Genomic DNA, 22354 nt, shown 5'->3' with positions numbered 1-22354 from the left:
TACGGGTGCAGGTTTATACATGGTTACATTCGTTTTGTTCGCCCTTGAATAAAAATGGGAATTTTTGTTTTTAATATATTTTTTTTAACTATATTCTTGTTGTTTAATATTTTTTATTCATTAATGTGTGTTGTTATTGTTATATTTATTGTATTGGATATTACACACCTGTTCTGTATGTATTCTTGGCTTTCATAAATGAAATCAATGCTTCGTTTGTATGTCTTTTTGTACTTATTTAAACTTTCTACAATGCATATGGGGTTCCATATTTATTATTTTAATGATTTAATAATTCCCTTAGCTCCCTTTTGTATTTGAGTGATAAAATAAATATATATTTTTTTAAAGGACGAAAGTATATTAAAGAAACATGCAGACTAATAACGTTACTTCGATACCATCGATGGCAAATGAGTACAGCGTATTTTATGCAAATGTTTCTCATTCAAAACATGCTTTAATGGGCGTTAACATGATGCAGTGCCAGGTGATTACCTGGATGTGTGCCTTGTCATCGCCTGGATATGGCCTACTCTGTGGTCACCGCCCTTGCTGTTAATTCCAGTTAACTAGCTTTTAGACGGTTTCAGCTAGATTCTGTTGCTTCAGATTGGACATTAGCTGTTGTACTAGGTAATCAAATATACATACTGAAACGAGAAAGAAGAGGAACATAAAAACTATCATTTGAAGATATGAAATACTAGCTGCAAATATTATTTATATCAGAATATCATAGCGAGACTTGTACGTACTGATGCAATGCCTGAATCGATGTGTTAAATATGTTGACAATTTCTAAAAATATATAAAGAAAGGGATAAAAAATAAGCTTGTGCATGTCACAGAGGAGTTCCGTGTACATATAGGCGGAGGAAACCGAAGGTCGAGTTTTATAAGGCGATGAAACTTGAGTGACTTGCATTATTATTTTCACGTATAGTAAGAGGGCCTTTTATTCCTTGTAATACCTGGTCACACCATCCCCTTTCCCACAAACACATTAAATCATTATTGTCTTGCTCTTTTGTATGAAAGAAATAGCAAGGTTGGAGATACGAGGTATAAAAGTGGAATCTCAAGTGAAAAATTGAACACACTAAAAAAAAAAAGCTGTTAGTAATTTGTTTAAAAAAAAGGTATTATAATAAGTTTAATAAAAGTCGGATTAAAAAATGCTGAATCTCAGAATGTGTTGAAACGTTCAGAGTGATTGTTTTTCTTGTAATGCCCCATAGCGTGCAAAAAGTAAACCTGTTGGCCTAATATTTCCTTTCTGCTGTTCGCTGTTTATTTGAGAAAAACAGAACAGAAGAATAAAAAAACAGTTTAAACTGCAGGAGTTAAAAGTCATTACAGTTGAGCAGCTACATCATATTCTTATCACAAGTGACTAGAGATATAATAACTCGGCTATAATAATGAAATTAGACATGGACCTTTTATAATAGGATATATGTCTTCACAGAACAAATAGCCTCCAGTGTAAATCTCATTTGTTCACTTTCTACACTTCTGAAGGATTGTTGTGTTACACTGGGAAATCTGTATAATAGATGTGTTATTCCACTGATCTGTTTTCTTTTGCACCTGTTTGAGCGTAGTTGCTGCCCAGCTGAAAGTAGTCTTAAATAACTGTGCATTTCTGCCATTGGCTATTGCTGAACAGTATCTCAAACCCAAGAAGTCACCTTGCAGCCTGGTGCCCTGCAGAGCATTGGCACAGGTCTGTCACGGCCAGTTATGCGACTAAGTTAAGCTGTTTTTAGCAATATTTGGCACTTTAGAAGGATTCGCGCACAGCCTAACCAGCATTTCCAGCGTTGTCTGCTCCTATCACTTTTCTTGACCTTTAGTCATTTTTTTGCTCAAGAGAACTTGCAGATAAATATCAAAGATGAAATGAGACAAATAAATTCCACTGCCATGCACCACAACAAACCCAAGGATTTGGAGACGAGGTTCTGTGCTTCAGATATATTCAGTCCTTAATAAAGTTGATTAAGACTCACTGGCAGTGCTTCGTTTGGAAATAAAATAAAAATAAGGTCTGGGCCCAACGTTTTGTTCAGACACCTGCGACCCGCCCTATTGAAGGTTGTGGTACCGAATTATTTTCATTCTGCCCCAAGCCTCTTTAATCCACCTCCAGGCACTCGCTGCCTCATCTTGCTGCTTCTTGTCATTCCTGCTTTCTCCCATTGTTTATTCTGCTCCTTCTTCCCCCCCTTTGTGGTTCTTTCTCTCTCTTGCTCTGGATCAAGGTTTTTGGAAGAAAAATAAGTGTCGGTACCCAAAAACGAGTGCTACCGTCAGCTCAAATTAAGCCCTGAGCTGGGTTTCTTTGGACAACACATTGTTTTGCATTCCACTATGCTACTAGCCGGCGTGTACCCAAGTCCTGTCAGAATTCAGGCAGTTGTTTGTTATCATAAGGAAATGTGTGCAAGGAGAAGATAATGTATCATAAAAAAAGACGTTTTTAAGGATTTTCTTACTTATGAATTTATGGCTGCTTGCATGTGCTGTCGCTGGTCTGTTGATTGGTTTGAGTTTATGATTTCCCCCCAAAATTGGGACTGGCACATTTTCTAGCGCAATTTCTGTAAGAAATTGTCCAAAAAGCTATAGTTTTTACAGATATTGCTAAAGGAACACAGCACTCATGTCGGGTAATTCCTGCTATGCCAAGAAAACCTGAAGGGAGGAAATGCAAGTCAAGAGATCTTGTTGTTGGATTTCCGACCAAAATGTTTCAAATGTGATTGTATGTTATATCAAAGCAAAGAGTCTTACTGAATAGGCCTGATTCTCCTGTCCTGAATGTGTTAACCTGTCAGGCTTGCATATTGAGGATAGCGGGTGTTGGTGACATTGGTCAACTCTGCTCATTTTGTTAGTAATGTTGCACTAATATTTCAGTGCTGCCCATTTTGTTACGGCTGGTGAGATATAAAACAAGCATTTGCAATGCAATAGATCTCGCATTTGTGCAAGTTTGAGCTATTGGCATTGTAAAATGACAATGCCTTTTATTTATGTTTTGGGTTTTAAAACAAATAAAAGGCATTGCCATTTACAATACTAATAGCATAAACTCTTGCAAATGCGAGACCTATTGCATTTCAATTAAGTGCCTTTTCGGCCATTTGTTAGAGTGTAAATCTCAGAGGAAGAGACCGGCCAGCGATATCTTCAAAGTAGTGATAAATAGTGCACTGAAGAAGATGTGTAAGTGTTGTAAATTACACAGACACAAACTGTGAAGTGAGAGTTAACTTATGATCCGAGCTATGAACATTAACAAAGCGCTTCAACACCTTTCGCTCTGTGATTACACTGTCGCGGCTCTGCAGGAAGAGCGGGAGGGGGGCTATTTCCTGCCCTCTCCGTGATTTGAGTGTGCAGTGTGGCATTGCATAATGTCATTGCTATCTTTGGCCTAAGAAAAAACACTCCAGCTGTAGTAGGGCCCTGGCTTCACCTCCTGGTGCAGGGTGGGCTGTGCTTTATGGCAGGCATGGAGGGAGGGATGGTCTCGGCTGCAGCTCCGGCCTCGTAAAGTTTCCCTGCTATTACTAGTGAGCGAGAGGAGCTGAGGTGGTGGTATTTGTGGTGGTGGTATTGGTGGCGGTGGTGGTGGTGGTGGTATTGGTGGTGGCGGTATTGCTATTGGTGGTGGTGGTATTGGTATTGGTGGTGCTGGTATTGTGGTGGTGGTATTGGTGGTGGTGGCATAGGTGGTGCTGGTATTGGTGGTGGTATTGGTATTGGTGGTGGTATTGGTATTGGTGGTGGCGGTATTGGTATTGGTGGCGGTGGTATTGGTGGTGGTGGTACTGGTATTGGTGGTGGTATTGGTGGCATTACGCGTGGTGGTGGTAGTATTGGTGGCGGGGTATTGGTGGTGATGGTGTTGGTGGTATTGGTGGTAGCTTAATTGGTGGTGGTATTGGTATTGGTGGTATTGGTGGTGGTGGTATTGGTGGTGGTGGGGTATTGGTGGTGGTGGTATTGGTATTGGTGGTGGTTTGGGTATTGGTGGTATTGGTAGTGGTGGTATTGATTTTGGTGGTGGTGTTATTGGTATTGATGGTGGTTGTAGTGGTGGTGGTGGTATTAGTGTTGGTACTGGTGGTGGTGGTATTGATGGTGGTGATATTGGTTGTGGTATTGGTGGTGGTTGTGGCAGTATTGGTGGTGTTATTGGTGGTGGTGGTATTGGATTGGTGGTCCTGTGGCAGTATTGGTGGTGGTATTGGTGGTGGTGGTATTGGATTGGTGGTCCTATTGGTAGTGGTGGTGGTGGTATTGGTTGAGTTTGTATTGGTGGTGGTGGTGATATTGGTAGTGGTATTGATATTGGTGGTGGTGGTATTGGTGGTGGTACTGGTATTGGTGGTGGTATTGGTGGTGGTGTTGGTGGTGTTGTTGGTGATGGTATTGGTGGTGATATTGGTGGTGGTATTAGTGGTGGTATTGGTAGTGGTATTGATATTGGTGGTGGTGGTACTGGTGGTGGTATTGGTGGTGGTGCTGGTGGTAGTATTGGTAGTGATATTGGTGGTAGTGGTATTGGTGGTGATGGTGGTATTGGTGGTGGTGGTATTAGTGTTGGTACTGGTGGTGGTGGTATTGATGGTGGTGATATTGGTTGTGGTATTGGTGGTGGTTGTGGTATTACTGGCAGTATTGGTGGTGTTATTGGTGTTGGTGGTATTGGATTGGTGGTCCTATTGGCAGTATTGGTGGTGGTATTGGTGGTGGTGGTATTGGATTGGTGGTCCTATTGGTAGTGGTGGTATTGGTGGTGGTAGTATTGGTGGTGGTGGTAGTGGTATTGGTGGTGGCATTGGTGGTGGTATTGCTGGTGGTGATATTGTTGGTGTTGGTGGTAGTGGTATTGGTGGTGGTGTTATTGGTGGTAGTGGTATTGGTGGTGGTGTTGGTGGTGTTGTTGGTGATGGTATTGGTGGTGGTGGTATTGGTAGTGGTATTGATATTGGTGGTGGTGGTATTGATGGTGGTAGTATTGGTAGTGTATTGGTGGTGGTGGTGTTGGTGGTGGTGGTATTGGTGGTGATATTTGTGGTGTAGGTGGTAGTGGTATTGGTGGTGGTAGTGGCATTGGTGGTGGTATTGATGGTGTTGTTGGTGATGGTATTGGTGGTGGTGTTGGTGTTGTTGGTGATGGTATTGGTGGTGGTGGTGGCATTGGTATAGGTGGTGGTATTCATGCTGGTGGTATTGATGGTGGTGGGATTGGTGGTGGTGGTGTTATTGGTGGTGGTGGTATTGTTGTTAATAAAACAGGCTTTTGAAAACAACCAGTCTGGTGGCTTTAGTACACATGACATGTAACACAGATGAGCTGTTGTCTCCGTGATTTGAGTGTGCAGTGTGGCATTGCATAATGTCATTGCTATCTTTGGCCTAAGAAAAAACACTCCAGCTGTAGTAGGGCCCTGGCTTCACCTCCTGGTGCAGGGTGGGCTGTGCTTTATGGCAGGCATGGAGGGAGGGATGGTCTCGGCTGCAGCTCCGGCCTCGTAAAGTTTCCCTGCTATTACTAGTGAGCGAGAGGAGCTGAGGTGGTGGTATTTGTGGTGGTGGTATTGGTGGCGGTGGTGGTGGTGGTGGTATTGGTGGTGGCGGTATTGCTATTGGTGGGGGTGGTATTGGTATTGGTGGTGCTGGTATTGTGGTGGTGGTATTGGTGGTGGTGGCATAGGTGGTGCTGGTATTGGTGGTGGTATTGGTATTGGTGGTGGTATTGGTATTGGTGGTGGCGGTATTGGTATTGGTGGCGGTGGTATTGGTGGTGGTGGTACTGGTATTGGTGGTGGTATTGGTGGCATTACGCGTGGTGGTGGTAGTATTGGTGGCAGGGTATTGGTGGTGATGGTGTTGGTGGTATTGGTGGTGGCTTAATTGGTGGTGGTATTGGTATTGGTGGTATTGGTATTGGTGGTGGTATTGGTGGTGGTGGGGTATTGGTGGTGGTGGTATTGGTATTGGTGGTGGTTTGGGTATTGGTGGTATTGGTAGTGGTGGTATTGATTTTGGTGGTGGTGTTATTGGTATTGATGGTGGTTGTAGTGGTGGTGGTGGTATTAGTGTTGGTACTGGTGGTGGTGGTATTGATGGTGGTGATATTGGTTGTGGTATTGGTGGTGGTTGTGGCAGTATTGGTGGTGTTATTGGTGGTGGTGGTATTGGATTGGTAGTCCTGTGGCAGTATTGGTGGTGGTATTGGTGGTGGTGGTATTGGATTGGTGGTCCTATTGGTAGTGGTGGTGGTGGTATTGGTTGAGGTGGTATTGGTGGTGGTGGTGATATTGGTAGTGGTATTGATATTGGTGGTGGTGGTATTGGTGGTGGTACTGGTATTGGTGGTGGTGGTATTGGTGGTGGTGTTGGTGGTGTTGTTGGTGATGGTATTGGTGGTGGTATTAGTGGTGGTATTGGTAGTGGTATTGATATTGGTGGTGGTGGTACTGGTGGTGGTATTGGTGGTGGTGCTGGTGGTGGTAGTATTGGTAGTGATATTGGTGGTAGTGGTATTGGTGGTGGTGGTGGTATTGGTGGTGGTGGTATTAGTGTTGGTACTGGTGGTGGTATTGATGGTGGTGATATTGGTTGTGGTATTGGTGGTGGTTGTGGTATTACTGGCAGTATTGGTGGTGTCATTGGTGTTGGTGGTATTGGATTGGTGGTCCTATTGGCAGTATTGGTGGTGGTATTGGTGGTGGTGGTATTGGATTGGTGGTCCTATTGGTAGTGGTGGTATTGGTGGTGGTAGTATTGGTGGTGGTGGTAGTGGTATTGGTGGTGGCATTGGTGGTGGTATTGCTGGTGGTGATATTGTTGGTGTTGGTGGTAGTGGTATTGGTGGTGGTGTTATTGGTGGTAGTGGTATTGGTGGTGGTGTTGGTGGTGTTGTTGGTGATGGTATTGGTGGTGGTATTGGTAGTGGTATTGATATTGGTGGTGGTGGTATTGATGGTGGTAGTATTGGTAGTGTATTGGTGGTGGTGGTATTGGTGGTGGTGGTATTGGTGGTGATATTTGTGGTGTAGGTGGTAGTGGTATTGGTGGTGGTAGTGGCATTGGTGGTGGTATTGATGGTGTTGTTGGTGATGGTATTGGTGGTGGTGTTGGTGTTGTTGGTGATGGTATTGGTGGTGGTGGTGGCATTGGTATAGGTGGTGGTATTCATGCTGGTGGTATTGATGGTGGTGGGATTGGTGGTGGTGGTGTTATTGGTGGTGGTGGTATTGTTGTTAATAAAACAGGCTTTTGAAAACAACCAGTCTGGTGGCTTTAGTACACATGACATGTAACACAGATGAGCTGTTGTCAGCTTCAGCCCATTAGCACAGGATTAAGTGCTACTTGGAATTCACATGACTTAATTCGCTAATCATTTATAAATCCATTTTCCTTGGGGGCTTGAAACAGACACGAGATAATGCTGGGTTAAAGTGATTGAAAGCAGGTTTCCATGTTACAGGGGCAGCCGCGCTGCTTAAAAAAACACAAGCGGTTTCAGCTGAAGCAACGCATGCCCGGCCTGCAGTAAGAGAAACTCAATAAAGTAAATAGTGCTTACAGACTAACTAACAGGTCCCGTGTAACAACTTGAGTAAAAGGGCCAGTCGCCATGGGAGGGTACAAATGAAGACAAGGCCGTACTAAGTAGGGACTAACAAGCCTATTAACGAATCCGAAGGCAGCATTTACGAAAGACAATGACACAAGCCAATTAAAAATATGGGAGGAGGGTGGGCGCAGCTTCTCTCCCATACTCTACTACAGCAGTCTCGCCGAGCGAGCAGCGCATGCGCACTGCCACTAGGCTCTACCTAAAAATAGCTCATTTTGGTCCTAAAGTTTCAGATATTGTCAGTAGTAGTGCAAACTTCGCCTCCATCACAGAACAGGTCCAGCTTTGACAGTAGCAATCAAAATCTCATTCCCTGTACCTTTTTCCCTATTCCTATTGTGTAACGCACGTGTAATTGAAGGGAAGGAGAGCTGAGAGGGAAACAAAAGAGAGAGTTGAGGGACAGACACAGGAAACTGTGAGCAACGCAGGACAAATTAAAGGTCAAAAGGAAGGAGTCAGCTGTCTTAGACGGGAAACAGCATGATGGGAGAGAGGAATGGAAAAAATAGAAGATTTTTTAAAAACATATTTTTGCAGCTTTACATAGCACAAACTTGGCCCAGGGACATTCGAGTGCGGTATATGAGAACCAGATTGCATTAAAAAAATGTATGAGATGTAAATGTCACTGAACAGGATACATATGAGTCTCGTTAGGTCAAGCCTAGACAGTGCTGTCTGGAAGACATGCTATATTCAGTATGTGTGCTTTCATTCCGCTCCTGGCTGCTGACTGGTTAAGGAGAGTGTCACTCGCAAAAGCCTTCTTCTCAATGTTTTTTTTGCCTTCTGTGTCCCACCTTCTTGTGTCATGCTCCTCCCCTGGAGTATTGGCCTGCAACAGGCATCCTTTCTCTGAAGGCTTTTTCCCTTTGTGTTTGTGCACATTTTATTTATTTACAACCTAAACTCTGACAGATTTCCTTGGAGCGCTGCCAAGCGTATGAGCCATTGCAGCCATCCCCACCCAGTCCCTCTTGTTTTATTTCCATCCTACCGTCCGACGGGTTTCCGTGAAACGCTGCCAAGCGCATGAGCCATTGCAGCCCCTCCTACTCCCCTTTGTGCATGGATCGTTTTAATTTTCTAAGTGGTACGTTTTCTAACATTTTCTGTTTCTGCCTAACATTGGGCGTGCTGTGAGCTCCAATATCCCTTCATTCCTCTCTGGCTCCAGAAACAAGGCGGCGCATTCGAATAATACTGTGTGGATAAAGAATGCAGTCTCAATGTGCTATAATTCCGAACAATCTCACGTCAAAGGGCGTGTCATTGAATTCCAATTGGTGACTGACAAGCATTCACCAATCAGAAAACGAGTGTGCATTTGTAAGTATGTTTTTTGTCCAGCTGAAACGTCATTTCAGACGGTTGTATTTTTACTTCCAGTTGCAGTTTGCGGGATGTTTTTTCCTCTCATGGCATTATTGCTTCCCCCGCCAATCCATTTTGCTTTCCAGATGAAACCCCTCACCACCCCCAATTTCGCTTGCCCGTTTTTATTCCCAAGCCCTCCCTCGTTGTTGCTCCACCCATCCTCCCCCTGCGTCCATCCCTCCTGCCCAGGTCAATGCTTGCCCAGTCCAACTCCCCCATTGTATACCCGTGCTGTTGCTTGTTTGTTAACATGTCTACTTTCTGTGTTCTTTAGTGAGAAACACACCCTTTCATGTGCTGCATGCTGTCCTTCATGTAGCATGGCTGTACCTAGACGGCAGCTCTTGAGTATGAAGTACCGATTCTGTGGGAATAAACCCACTGGCCTTTTGAAATTGTTTCAAATCGCCTAGTAAATTGAACCTGATTTTGTCCTTTCTTTATTTGGCTCTTTAGAAAACCAGCATGGCTGTTTTAGAGGACTATTTAACTTCTCCGCATCCCGATCGAACCACTACTGCCCTTCAGCTGCAGAAAATGTGCCACGTGGCTAAATACTTATAAGGCCTCAAAGGTGAGACCGATTGCATTGCAAATGCGTATTTTTCTGTGCAGTGACATTCAGATTCACGTCTGCACGGAGCGGAATTCCCTTGTGGAATTCTGTATAACACTATTATAAGAGGCCCAGTGTTCCTATTCAGGATTTACTGGCTGTGGGAACAAAGAATGACATTTTACCAGCTGGTAAACCCAGCAGGCAAAATCCTTGTAATAGATTTCTCATTCATTTTGTCTTTTAATTTACACAGACGCATAGCCACAAGACTTAAGAGCATTTCTCTGGTCCTCATACATGACATAAAAAGCTCCTCATATAGGCCATATGAGAAATACGTAGGGTTCCATCTATGGCACTCCACAGATTAGCGTGTCTCCCTTTTGCAAAACGCTTTGGTGACTCATTATGAGTTTGAAGTACTGTATAAATACAAGTACAATACAATATACTCAACCCTACAGCACTGCAAGTCCCTAATAATGGCAATATAGAGCCAGGCAAAATAATATATATAGCCTATCCCTGCCTTTTATAAACCTTTATATTTTATTCAGCCACCGATTCAAAGTTGTGTTTTAAATTCTGATACAGCGACAGTGGAATGTTAGCCCAGAGATACAAATTCTGAGTCGTGCATCATTTTCCACATTCTGTAATTTTCTCCTGACAGATTTCCCCAGATAAAGGCTGAGGAAATATATCACAATAAAAGGCTAAAAATGAAATGCAAAAGATGCAGAAATTGATGAGGTAAGCATTGATTCCACTTATTATGCTTTATTCTGAGTTCGGGAACTCAAGAGAAGCTAACTATGTTACCCATTAACTATCCCACACTAGGTCAGTAGTATTACCATGTGCACTAATTATCGCCCAAACACTACATAACATAAAATCATGGCCTTAGTCTCCAAATCGGTCTTTGTGCTTCTATCATGATGATATCCATACAGGTGCACAGGATTCACGAAAAAGCACTATGCCTTGCACATAGAGTCTATTATGAACAATAGTGGCTGGTTTCTGGGCAAAGTGGTGGGCAGGGGGAGAGGGGAGACTGGGGACGGACAACCAAAGCAAAAATAATAATAAAAGAACTTACCTGTTTGACGCTCCTCTATGGCTCCCATAATCCCCTGGGCCAATTCTTACGCTGCATGAGAACAGCATCATGATTGGCCTGAGCGCCATGGATTTGCGCTCTCAGGTAGACTGGGTGGCTGAAAGCTGAACAATGTCAAACATTGACCCAAGTCCAGAGATATGGGCCTAAATCTATTGTTTTTTTTACTCCCCATGCCATTCCAGTTTAAACCCAGCCATATGCAGAACTTTCTTGACCCTGCTACCCATGGGAACAGTCAAGCCTGAACTGCCAAGCCAGGTCCTCCCTGGACTGGAAACAAACATCCTAGGAACAGTTTCGGGGTTTCACCCCTCATCAGCCAGGCTAGCTTGAAGAGCACGGGACTCATGTTTGGGCATACTTGTCCGACTCAGGATGACAAATGCAAAAAGAACAATTGATCGATAATATGATGAACAATGTCAAATATTCACCCCAGTACAGAGATCTGGGCCTAAATCCATCGTTTTGTTTGGGGGGGGAGACTGTGCCTACTCTCACCAACCCGTCGACACAGCTAGGGTTGAAGAGAGCTTCAGTGCGCATGACGGTTTGGCCGTCCTGAGACGGCCAGCCAAACTGTCATGCACACTGACAACCAGTGCAGCTACCACTCCCCCTATGACTGTAATCTCCACGGCCCGCCCCCTAGACTACACTACAGAGAAAAATAAAAATAATCACAGGTTCATTATCTTTTTATGTTTTGGCTGCTGGCAGGTAGGAGACGCTCCTCCACCATAGCGGAAGAGCCTCCACTGATAATGAAACAATCCCCTTGCCGCTTATGCATTTGTTTCCAAGAATAAACAATCTCTTCATTGTAGCTCTTTCCTCCTACCAACAGTCCCCTGATTAAGAAGAACTTGATGGGGTGTAGAGAGATATATTCCTTCTCTTTTGTTGCTTCATCTGTTTGGAATGTACTCCGTCTTCACCTGTGTAAAGTCATTCTATGTTTGGGAAGGCTGTTTACATTAATCTGTTTTATTGATCATCTTCATACATTTTCTGATGTTAGTTTAGTGCAAAGATGACTTGGGGTGTTTGTTGCGCTTTATAAGTAACAACTTAACTCATCCTAAATACAGGGCCTTGACAACTTTAGGAGAAATTGTGTAGAAATGTTGGGTAGTGGCTCTTGTCCTCTGGTGATGACGCTTTGTCACCTGAGAAATAGCCCAGGGGCCTGCAGCCTGACCTGTGGGTACACTGAGACATAGCTCAATTATGTGAAGGCTGAGCATATCATTTATGCCTAGCCAGAGGCATACCTCTTCCGCCTTAAGCAAACGTCTGTAGGATCAGAGTGAAGTGTAATATAGATGTTGAGTTTTCTTTATTGTATGGCTTGTGTGGTTTTTCACAAGAATAGTGTCAATTTAGACTCTGTACACCTACACTTTCCTTGTGTTTAAATTAAGTGTTCCGACTCATCATACTAGTGTAGTTGGCAGCAAAATGCTTGTAAAAATCTTATTCTGCTGTGAAAGTGAGCCTGGCTCTGTCAAAAGCAGCACCATCTTGATATAGTGTATAAGAGGTTCCATTGCAAACGCGTTGCACAATCAAAACATTACTTTGTTCACTACATGTTGCAGTGTTACAATGACAAACTGAGACCATGTTTTCTGCTTGGTGTCTCTCTTGTGCCCCATTCAAGGTTGCCTCATTCTCTCCCCAGGACTGGCTAATTGCTATAATTAGTAAAGACATTTAGGGACAAGCATTATGGAGACCATATGTAGCAAAGTTATTACATGAGAACTACGTTTTTGTCAGTTCTTTAGGCCTGATGGCCTCCTGCATAGGCGTACCTCTGTCATCTCATTTGAGAACTGCTCAATATCGGCTACTAAAAATTGCCAGGCGGCAATATTGCCAACTGATTCAAACTCAGCAGGAATGGAAGATGCATTAGGAATCAGACCTGAGACTTGACAGTCACACTTTCTGAAGTCAGGTGCGTTAACTCATTAAGGTCTAGTGCAGGGGCGTTGCTTCGGGGGGTGTTTGGGCTTTTACACCCCACCAATAAATTTATTTTCAGATGAATAGTTGGGGACAGGTGCTTCCAGTCGGGTATATTGGGGTGTCTGTCGGGTTTCACCTTGCATTTTTGCATTCATACTCTGACAAAAACACTTACACTCTCACTCATCTCTGCTTTGAAATACCTAAAAAGAAATATTTTACAAAATCTTTGTATTTCTCTCATTAAGTACTCCTATTACGTAGAATCTTACCACTGCTTCCTTCCCATGTTAGAGGAACAGTGGTTCGCTGTACCATTCTTATTTGCTTGGACTACTGTAACGCCCTGCTGCTCGAGTCTCCTGGCTATCTGATCCGGCGACTTCAACGTATCCAGGCAGCTGCTGCAAAACTCGCCCTTTTGAGACCACGCATAGCTTCTAGCACTAAGGCACTATCTGAGCTTCATTGGCTTCCTGTGCAACAGAGAATTCTGTTTAAATCTTTGTGCTTAGTTTTTAAAGCTCTTCATGGGCTTGGCCCTGGACCACTGCAACATCTTTTTTAGCTGGTATACTCCCACGCGTAGCCTGCGTTCTTCGGCAGCCAGGATGGCTAGGATTCCTAAGATGAAGAGATCCACCCTGGGGGGTCGAGCTTTTAGCGTTGCAGCCGCCCGTCTGTGGAACAGTCTTCCTTTAGAGTTAAGACAGATCCAGGAATTGACATTGTTCCGTAAGCAGCTCAAGACCTGGCTCTTCCCCAGAGCATAACTCCTTTGGACTCATTCTCTTCACTGTGTCACCAGCGCCAGGATGCCCGTAGGGTTGCAGTGCGCTCTACAAATGTCAATACATACATACATACATACATTAATCAGTATTCCTCTCTCATCTGCCTTTTAAGCCCCAGTCATGCGCCCTGCTTGTCATATAATGTATTTTAACATTATATGCCAGCATGATGGTTGGGAAATCTGAAGCCCCCCCCCCCCCCCCCCCAATCTTACTGACCAAGCTTCGCCCCCGCACATATGTGGTTTCAAACAAGTTTATGTTGCAATGTCCTGATGAGCAGACTGAAAACGTCTCTTTGGTCATCAGTTACATCTTTCTGCAGATGGAATTAAAAACATTTCACAAACTTATTGTCATTCCACAGTAGGAATGTTTGGAAAATTGGCAAAAAGGTGCTTTGTCTTGAAATAACTTTGCGAAAACTGGGTCCAAAGTGCTGTGTATTTAAATCTGTAGAAGCTCTGTCCGCAGCCTATAAACATTGATAACTGCTGTAAATGTATAGGGTTAGACCAATGTTTAAAATGCTAATGCATAATTTATCACTGTATTTTCAGGTATTGGCTCTAAGGATAACTCTGCCCCATTTCTTGTGGTGTTAGTCCCGTCTCCATTGGCCAATCTGTTAGTTCTCCCCCCATCCCTACCTCGAAGTTTGGGTCTAGTTGCAACCCTAGATGGATGGCTGGATGGATAGATAGATGGATAGATAGATAGATATGCATTTTTATGACTGAAAACATGAGGTTGGCAAGACAGCTAAAATGTTCCTGCGGGCAGATCTACAAATCTTAAAACTACAATTAAAAGTGACTACCAGCTCAGACTGTGGAAACGAGAATCTATGAGCAGACTCAGTGCTTGCCTACATAGCATAGTAATTGTATACAAAATGACCACATTTGCATTTCACTGTTCAATAGGCCAGTTTGTCATCCCTACAAACCCCCTTATGTGCATACTTGAAGTAATTTGTTTTTTCTCACTAAATATACAGCAACCCATCAGGAAAAAGAGAACTGGATGGGGAAAGAGCTGTGGTTTCATAAAATGCAGCAAGAGGAAAGCTTACCAATAAGGTATTAATAAAACAATATTCGCTTCTGCCTTTTTCAAAAGGCCAATGAAAATCAGAGGCACATATAAATGTAAGCTGAATATGCAATGTATATTTTATATGTCTTTGCAGAAAGATATATATGGGTAACACCATCTTTCAAGTACATAAGCACATTCTGCAGCACAAAAAAGGCAATAAAAATTGGGATACAAACTATCCAGTTGCACAACACTTTGGGGAACATCTAAACATCAATGACCAGGATCTCAAATACTATGTAACTGATGCAATGCTGTGGAAGTATAGAGGAGGTAATGGGGAGAAGGAACTCAGAAGATTAGAGTTTAGGTACATTATCGAACTGAACAGTAAGACCCCTGATGGTTTGAATGTGAAAGAAGATTCACACACACACCCCAACCTACCTACCTATCTCTTTAAAAGCCTTCTCTGATTTCAGGTGAAATGTTATGGACAAGCAACAGTTCTCGTACCTCTTTGCAGTGGAAGAGGAGCCCACTAGGGCGAGATGAATTTAAACATAATGAGAATTATGTTAAATCAAGTTGTATAGGACTTCAAATCTTTTTTTCAGTTTGTGTATTGATTTATTTTATTTAAATAAGTGACAATATCATGTTGATGAAGCAGCGGCCGGACAAGACACCAAGTGAGAGTTGATGGCATTAATTCAGCTGTGAACTTATGACCTAGTTGGAATGAATATTGTTAATAAGACAATGCAATTTGTAATGATATGAAACTCAGTTTTAATTTTAAGATTAACACAGCTTCGATTGTACAAGCACAGTTTGCATTGTAATCAATAGTGGAAAAATGTGAGGTGTATTTTTTCTATGTTCACTGCAGATAGTATAACATGAGCACTTTCAAGAGATGTGCAGTCAGGCTGTATTTCACCTTTGAAACGTGTCATGACAGACGAGTTACGGATAAATACAACAAGCAGCTTGAGATCATGGGGCCTGTATTTGTGATTTATGAGACAAGAAACAGATATATATACACACATAATTACCTACTGGCGGTCGCCAGTAGGTAGTTATAGTTAGGACCACGTTTCCATAGGAAATCCGCAACATTCTATTTTGAATAACTTTTGCGCCGGTCGACGAATCCTTGCGAATTTTTCAAAATAGGTGGGGCGCTACGCTCCGCTCCTACCCTGAAAGTCTCGGGGGGATTCGTCAAGTGGGGGCTGAGATAAAAGGGGGGTCCCAAAACGCGTTTTTCCCATGCATTTTTCCGTAGGACCTTTAGACACAGCTACAGCCCGAACGGCTGAACAGAATTACTTGAAATTTGGCAGAGAGGTAGTCCTCAGGTCAAGGAAGTGCCTTTTGTAGGTTTGGTGTAAATCTGTTCAGTAGATTCTGAGAAAATAGCCTTTAAATCAATATATATATCTGAGCCAGCTTACGGTGCGCTTACGGTGCGCTTACCGTACGCGTACGGTGACGTGCGCGAGCGCGATTCTGATTGGCTGTTAGATCTTAGTAAACATTCGAATCGGTCGAAACCAGGAAGCGGCGGCCGCCATTTTCTCTCTCGCACTCAGAGTGTGGATTAAAAAACAAAGGACAAAAACATGTAAAGGAGCTGTTTAGCCAGCTCCAAAGCACCTAGCCATGTTGAGGGAGTCCCCAAAGATCCCCCAAGGCCAAAAATGGAATTTAAATTTTTTCGCTAATTTCGCCGATTACGCTTACCGTACGCGTACGGTAAAAAATTATTGAAAAAAAAAAATTATCCACACCCTCCCCACCCCGTGTGCAAATGGTGCCCGAAGGACACCATTTGTGCATGGCTTATCAACGTTTAAAAAAAATAAAATATAACCAAAAACACAGAGGCAGCATCATATGTCCTCCATGTGCGCACGGTGCGCGAAGCGCATCGTGCGTACATGGCCCATCTAGCGTAACGTGGGCACGCGGTGCACGTAGCGCACCGCGTGCCCACCGTGCGTGCACGGCACTAACTGCGTAAAGTGGGCGCGCGGTGCGCGAAGCGCACCGCGTGCTCTCTGTGCGCGCACGGTGCGCAAAGCGCACCGTGCGCGCACGGAACGAACTGCGTTAAGTGGGCGCGCACGCCACGAATGGCGTAAAGTAACTTAGCATTTAAAAAACCGTACAAATTCACTGAAAAAACCATAGGTTTCACACACGTTATAGTTAGGAATTAGCATTTAAAAAACCTTGCAAATTCACTGAAAAACCATAGGTTTCACACATGTTATAGTTAGCGGAAATTTTACTGATAAAAAACCAATGAAATTCCCCCGTTATAGTTAGTGCAGGAAACTATAACTCACGCGACCGCAATCTTCTGCTGATAACATATGTGTCTTTATGAAAAAAAAATATTTGTAATATATGTATAGCTAAAAATTTATGGAAGAAGACATGGGCAAATAAGTGTCTAAATACAGTATTAGCATCAGCAGAGGATTGCGGTCGCGTGAGTTATAGTTTCCTGCACTAACTATAACAGGGGAATTTCATTGGTTTTTTATCAGTAAAATTTCCGCTAACTATAACATGTGTGAAACCTATGGTTTTTTCAGTGAATATATATATATATATATATCTACTGGCGGTCGCCAGTAGATAGTTATAGTTAGGACCGTGTTTCCATAGGAAATCTGAAAATTCTATTTTGAATAACGTTGGCGCCGGTTGACGAATCCTCGCGAAATTTTCAAAACTAATGGGGCGCTCCGCTCAGCTCCTACCCTGAAAGTCTCGGGGTGATTCGTCAAGCGGGGGCCGAGAAAAAAGGGGGGTCCCAAAACACTTTTTCCCCATGCATTTTCCCATAGGACCTTTAGTCGAAGGTACAGCCCGAACGGCTGAACAGAATTACTTGAAATTTGGCAGAGAGGTAGTCCTCAGGTCAGGGAAGTGCCTTTTGCAGGTCTGGTGTCAATCTGTTCAGTAGTTACTGAGAAAATAGCTTTTAAAAGCATATAAATATCTATAAGCGCGCACCGTGCGAGCACCCGAACGTGCGTGAGCGTAATTCTGATTGGTGGTTACATGTTAGTCAACGTTCGAATCGGTCGAAATCAGGAAGTGTTGGCCGCCATTTTGTTTGTTTTCAGTGCGAGAGTGAAAAAGGAAGGTGGCGAACGTGAAAAGGGGGCAGGGTAGAGAGTTCCTGACACCCTAGCCTTTGTCAGGGGGTCCCTGAAGGACCCCGAAGGAAGAAAAAAACTTTTTTTTAAATCGCGGGGGTGCGCGCACCGTGCGCACACGGTGAAAAACCAAAAAAATATATATATATTTTTAATAGGTAATTTATTGTAAAATAAATATATAGAAAAAATAATAATACATACATAATTTAGCATTTAAAAAAACGTACAAATTCACTGAAAAAAACCATAGGTTTCACACACGTTATAGTTAGGAATTAGCATTTAAAAAACCTTGTAAATTCACTTAAAAAACCATAGGTTTCACGCATGTTATAGTTAGGTGGATATTTCACTCGTAAAAAACCAATGAAATTCCCCCGTTATAGTTAGTTCAGATAACTATAACTCGCGCGACCGCCACTCTATCAGAAGGATGATGTCATCAGTGATGTCATGAGTGATGCCACTGACCATGTCATGAGTGATGTAATATGTGACGTCATGAGCAGGATTGCGGGCGCGCGAGTTATAGTTATCTGAACTAACTATAACGGGGGAATTTCATTGGTTTTTTACGAGTGAAATATCCACCTAACTATAACATGCGTGAAACCTATGGTTTTTTAAGTGAATATATATATATATTATTTTTTTTCTCCTATCCACAGTGCTCCCCGAAGGCTCCTGAACCTTGGGGGGTGGAGCGTCCAGGTGGCGCGCGCTGGCAGCTTAGATCCATAACAATCCGGGGGACTGCCACCTCCCTGGGGCTTATAGATTGTATGCGGGGCTACGCCCCCCCAGAGCTCCGGGGACCGCCACCTCCCCGGGGCTTAATTGATAGTGAAAATGCATTGGGGGCTGCTGCCCCCCTCTGCAGCCTGGGAGCCGCACTTACCTTGTGCTATGTTTGGGAAATGTGGGGGGCCACATGCCCCTCTGCAGCACCGTGGACCGCCGACTCTCCAGGGCTATTTACATAATTAGGTGTGTGGAGTGGGGAGGGCCTGCCCGTTCACGCAGCCCCGGGGACCGCCACCACCCAGGGGCTAAGTTGACAATAATATGTGGGGGGCTCAAGCCCCTCCCTGCGCGACCCCCCTCGTGGAGCCATAAATGGCCCTGGGGCCTGCCACCCCCACGGGTCGACTCCAGCAATGTCCCGGGGGGCCCACTCCCGGGACATTGCAGTTCATATGGCTTGGCGGGATCACTGCTCCCTTCAAGCCGTAGCACACTCTGGTCTGCTTCATGGAAGCGAGAGCAGGAAAAATGCTCTTGCTTCCACGATGCAGAGCTGAATTGCTTTTGGGCAGAGGGAGCTGCATGTTTGGGGCTCCCTCTGCCCAAAAGCAATGTCGGCTCCCGCAGGAGGCTGGGAGCTGGCAGGGACCACGGGGGCCTTAAGGCTCCCACCGCGGTCCCCAACTACGTGGCCATGCCCCGAGGGATGGGGTCTCCAGGGCAATATCGGCCCGGGTAGTGGGACTGCGCAGGCCCCCCTACACATTGGTTTTGTTTTAAAGCATAAGGCCTGGACCTGGCGGATGGGGTCCCAGAGGCTGAAACTGGCCTTAGGGGGGCCACGCGACCCCCACCACCCCCCCACAAAAATACAGGGCAGGCCCCAGGAGCAGGAGATGGGGTACCCAGGGCCAAAACTGGCCCAGGGAAGAGGGGCAATGCATCCCCCCTTCCTTAAAAACATAAATAAAATGGCTTGGCCTCGTTGATGGGGTTCTCGAGGCTGAAATCGTCCTCGGGAGAGGGGCTGCATGGCCCCCCTCCCCTTTGAAAAGAAAAAAAATAATAAAGGCCCAGCCCCAGGAGATTAAGTCCCCTGGGCAGAAATTTTCCTCTGGAGGGGGCCACGCGGCCCCCCTCCCGTTTTATAACAAACATTTTTTAAATGGGTCAGGCTCCAGGGGATGGATCCCCAAGGCCCAAATGGGTAAAGGAAAGAGGCCACACAGCCCCCTTCCTAAAATATAAAAATCGGAAGCCGACAACTCGCCGGAGGTCCCGCCCCTTTTCTCCATTATCTGCAAACGGGTCTCCTGGCGTGCTCTTGGTTGGGAGATGAACTCCCTTTCGCTGCTGCGGTTCCTTAGGAGCCAACTAGCCCACCTGTTACCTCCAATAAGCCCCACACAGTGGGATTGCTGAGAGGTGGTTGGAGGCCGCGCCCCTTTTTCCACCACTCTGGAAATGCATCTCTCTGCGCACTGCTGGTGGTGATTAGGATCTCTTGCCTCACAGCAGCGAGGGTTGAAGTTCACAGAGAGCTGGTTATCCCTGAACAGGGAGTTTGATAGATCGTAGGAGGGACTCTGTTAACATCTTGCAGAGATTGATGCGTGGGACTGTGACCCTCATGTAATTCCCAATGGGGAAGGATTGGACATTTGTATCATGTGGGCCCGACATGAGACCAGTTGAGTTAATCGCAATACCTGCACGGCACGGTAGCCGTATGATTACCTAATGTGAACATTTGCAGCCCTCCCATTGTCTGACAATATACCAATGACAGAAGTGGTTACTCTATTTACTGCCAACAGGACTCTGTATTTTACTAAAGCATTTCCAGCACTTGATAAAGGCAATGTCGCTGAAACACGTTGTGGAGGAAATAGCCGATGATCATTAAATCTGTTTTTTTAAAACAACCCCCTGAATGCTCCAGTTTTGTTTGGAAGTTGCTGTGCAGCAAGCGAGTTCCCGTCCTCGCAGTGGATGATAGCACCCGTCCTGAGTTCGGAGCCTTTGGTGGGAGTGAGTAAAATGTGTGCGTGCGTGCGTGCGTGTGTGTGTGTGTGTGTGTATGTGTGTGTGTGTGTGTGTATATATATATATATACACACACACTCACATATATATTATATTTTAAGGAAACATGAGGTTCACAAGACAGCTAAAGCTGTTCTGAGGTCAGATCTAAAAATCTAAGACCCACCAATAAAATGTGACTGTGAGTTCAGATCATGGAAACGAGCCACTGTGAGCTGTATCAGTGCGTGCCTGCATAGCTGCGCAGCCATTGTGTGTTTAATGGCCACATTGACATTTCCCTGTTCAAAATGCCGATTTTTCACCCCTACATACCTCCTTATGTGCATACTTGGAGTGATTTGTTTCTGCTTACCAAATCTACAGCAGCCCCACAGGCCCTCCCATAATAATCCTTCACATTATAAAGTAAAATGTAATTCTAATACCTTTCAAAACATAATCTGCTCAGTCCTGCTCAATCCGGCTTTCATGGTGGTCATTTGATTAACTCTGCCTTACTTAAGATGTTAGTGACCATATGTCTGCCGAACCGTAAGGTGATTGTCTGTTGTTCTTTTGAAGAGCACTTTGCAGGATATCTTTTCTTTATTCGTTTCAGCTTTTTTTTCTCCAAAACCGTATCCTATGCTTACATTGCATTGAAACACAGGTGCGTTTTTTTTAGGATGCTGATACATTTTATGCTTTATTTCTTCCTTCTGTCTCTTTGAGTAAACCCATTGGCTTAAAGCAAAACTCGATGCTGGAAACTTACTACATGTTGGCAGCCGCTGCTTTCAGTATTACTTGTAATTTATTTTAAAACATCTTTTGCTTATCAACCAACTTTGCATATCAACCAATTAAAACACAAATAACCGTACAAACAACAATGTAGATAAAATAAACCTTAATCTTAGCAGGCTGTTCCTAAAGAACTCTCTCTACTGCCTCCTCCAGAAATCACATTTCCACCAAAAAATCAAAGGCAAAAGGGCAGGTGTGAGCGACCTTTTAAAAAATATATATATATATTACTTGCATACAAACGCCTTTGGTTTAAAAGCAGTGAACAGTCAATTGATGCACTGACTAGATCAACTGTCAGACGTATCTCAGGCGCAATTTCCAGTATTTATAACAATCAAACTGCAGAATGTTGCCTTGTGTCTCAGAGAACAAACATCATCCTAAGCAAAAATTAATACCTTAAATTCCTAGGTGGCAATTTGGCTATGCCAGAACCCCCAAAGATTCTAAAGTTAAAGAAATTGAGTGCTTGCTTAGAAAATAAAAGCCCCCATTCAATGGGTTATTGTGTTCTGACCCCTACACAAGCCCCTGCCGGAATTTTGTGTTTGGTATTTCCGCACCTGCCAGTGATTAATTTGTAAAAAAATAAATAAGTGCCAGGGCCCTCGTCAGGAGGCCACTGCAGCTAGCACCACCCATTGCCCCTGCCAGCGCTGCCAGTGACATTACCAACACAACTACTAACCATCGCACTCCTACAAGTCTGATTAATTAAGGTTATTTCAGACGCCCAACATTAGAAGAATGGCTTGGGCAGTAGGTATTAGCCTTTTTAGTGTATCTTTCGAATTAATAAACGATTGGTGTTGTGTTCATTTCTTAATTAGACAGACAGCGCCAACATGTGGCGGACTGTTATAAGTGCTGGTGCTGAGCACCAGGACCCACCAGCTAGAATTGAGCACTGCTGGTAACTATCCGGTGAATTAAATACCACACCCTTCATTAATCTTCAAAATGTCATACCAGCTGGAATTCAGGGGCGTAGCTTCATGAGGGGTGTTTGGGACTGTCACAGTGCCCTAAAAAAATTATTTT

General features: G+C 44.1%; 1 protein-coding gene across 1 annotated transcript in view; it reads left to right on the top strand.

Moving 5' to 3' along the window:
* PYGB (glycogen phosphorylase B) overlaps positions 1 to 22354 on the top strand; it is a 567212-nt gene that overhangs the window by 513 nt on the left and 544345 nt on the right. The window lies entirely within an intron of this gene.

Source organism: Triturus cristatus, chromosome 6 (genome assembly GCF_964204655.1).
Source record: "Triturus cristatus chromosome 6, aTriCri1.1, whole genome shotgun sequence".
NCBI lineage: Eukaryota > Metazoa > Chordata > Amphibia > Caudata > Salamandridae > Triturus > Triturus cristatus.
The sequence above is the reverse complement of the archived record's forward strand: the minus strand, read 5'-3'. Positions and strand labels throughout refer to the sequence as shown.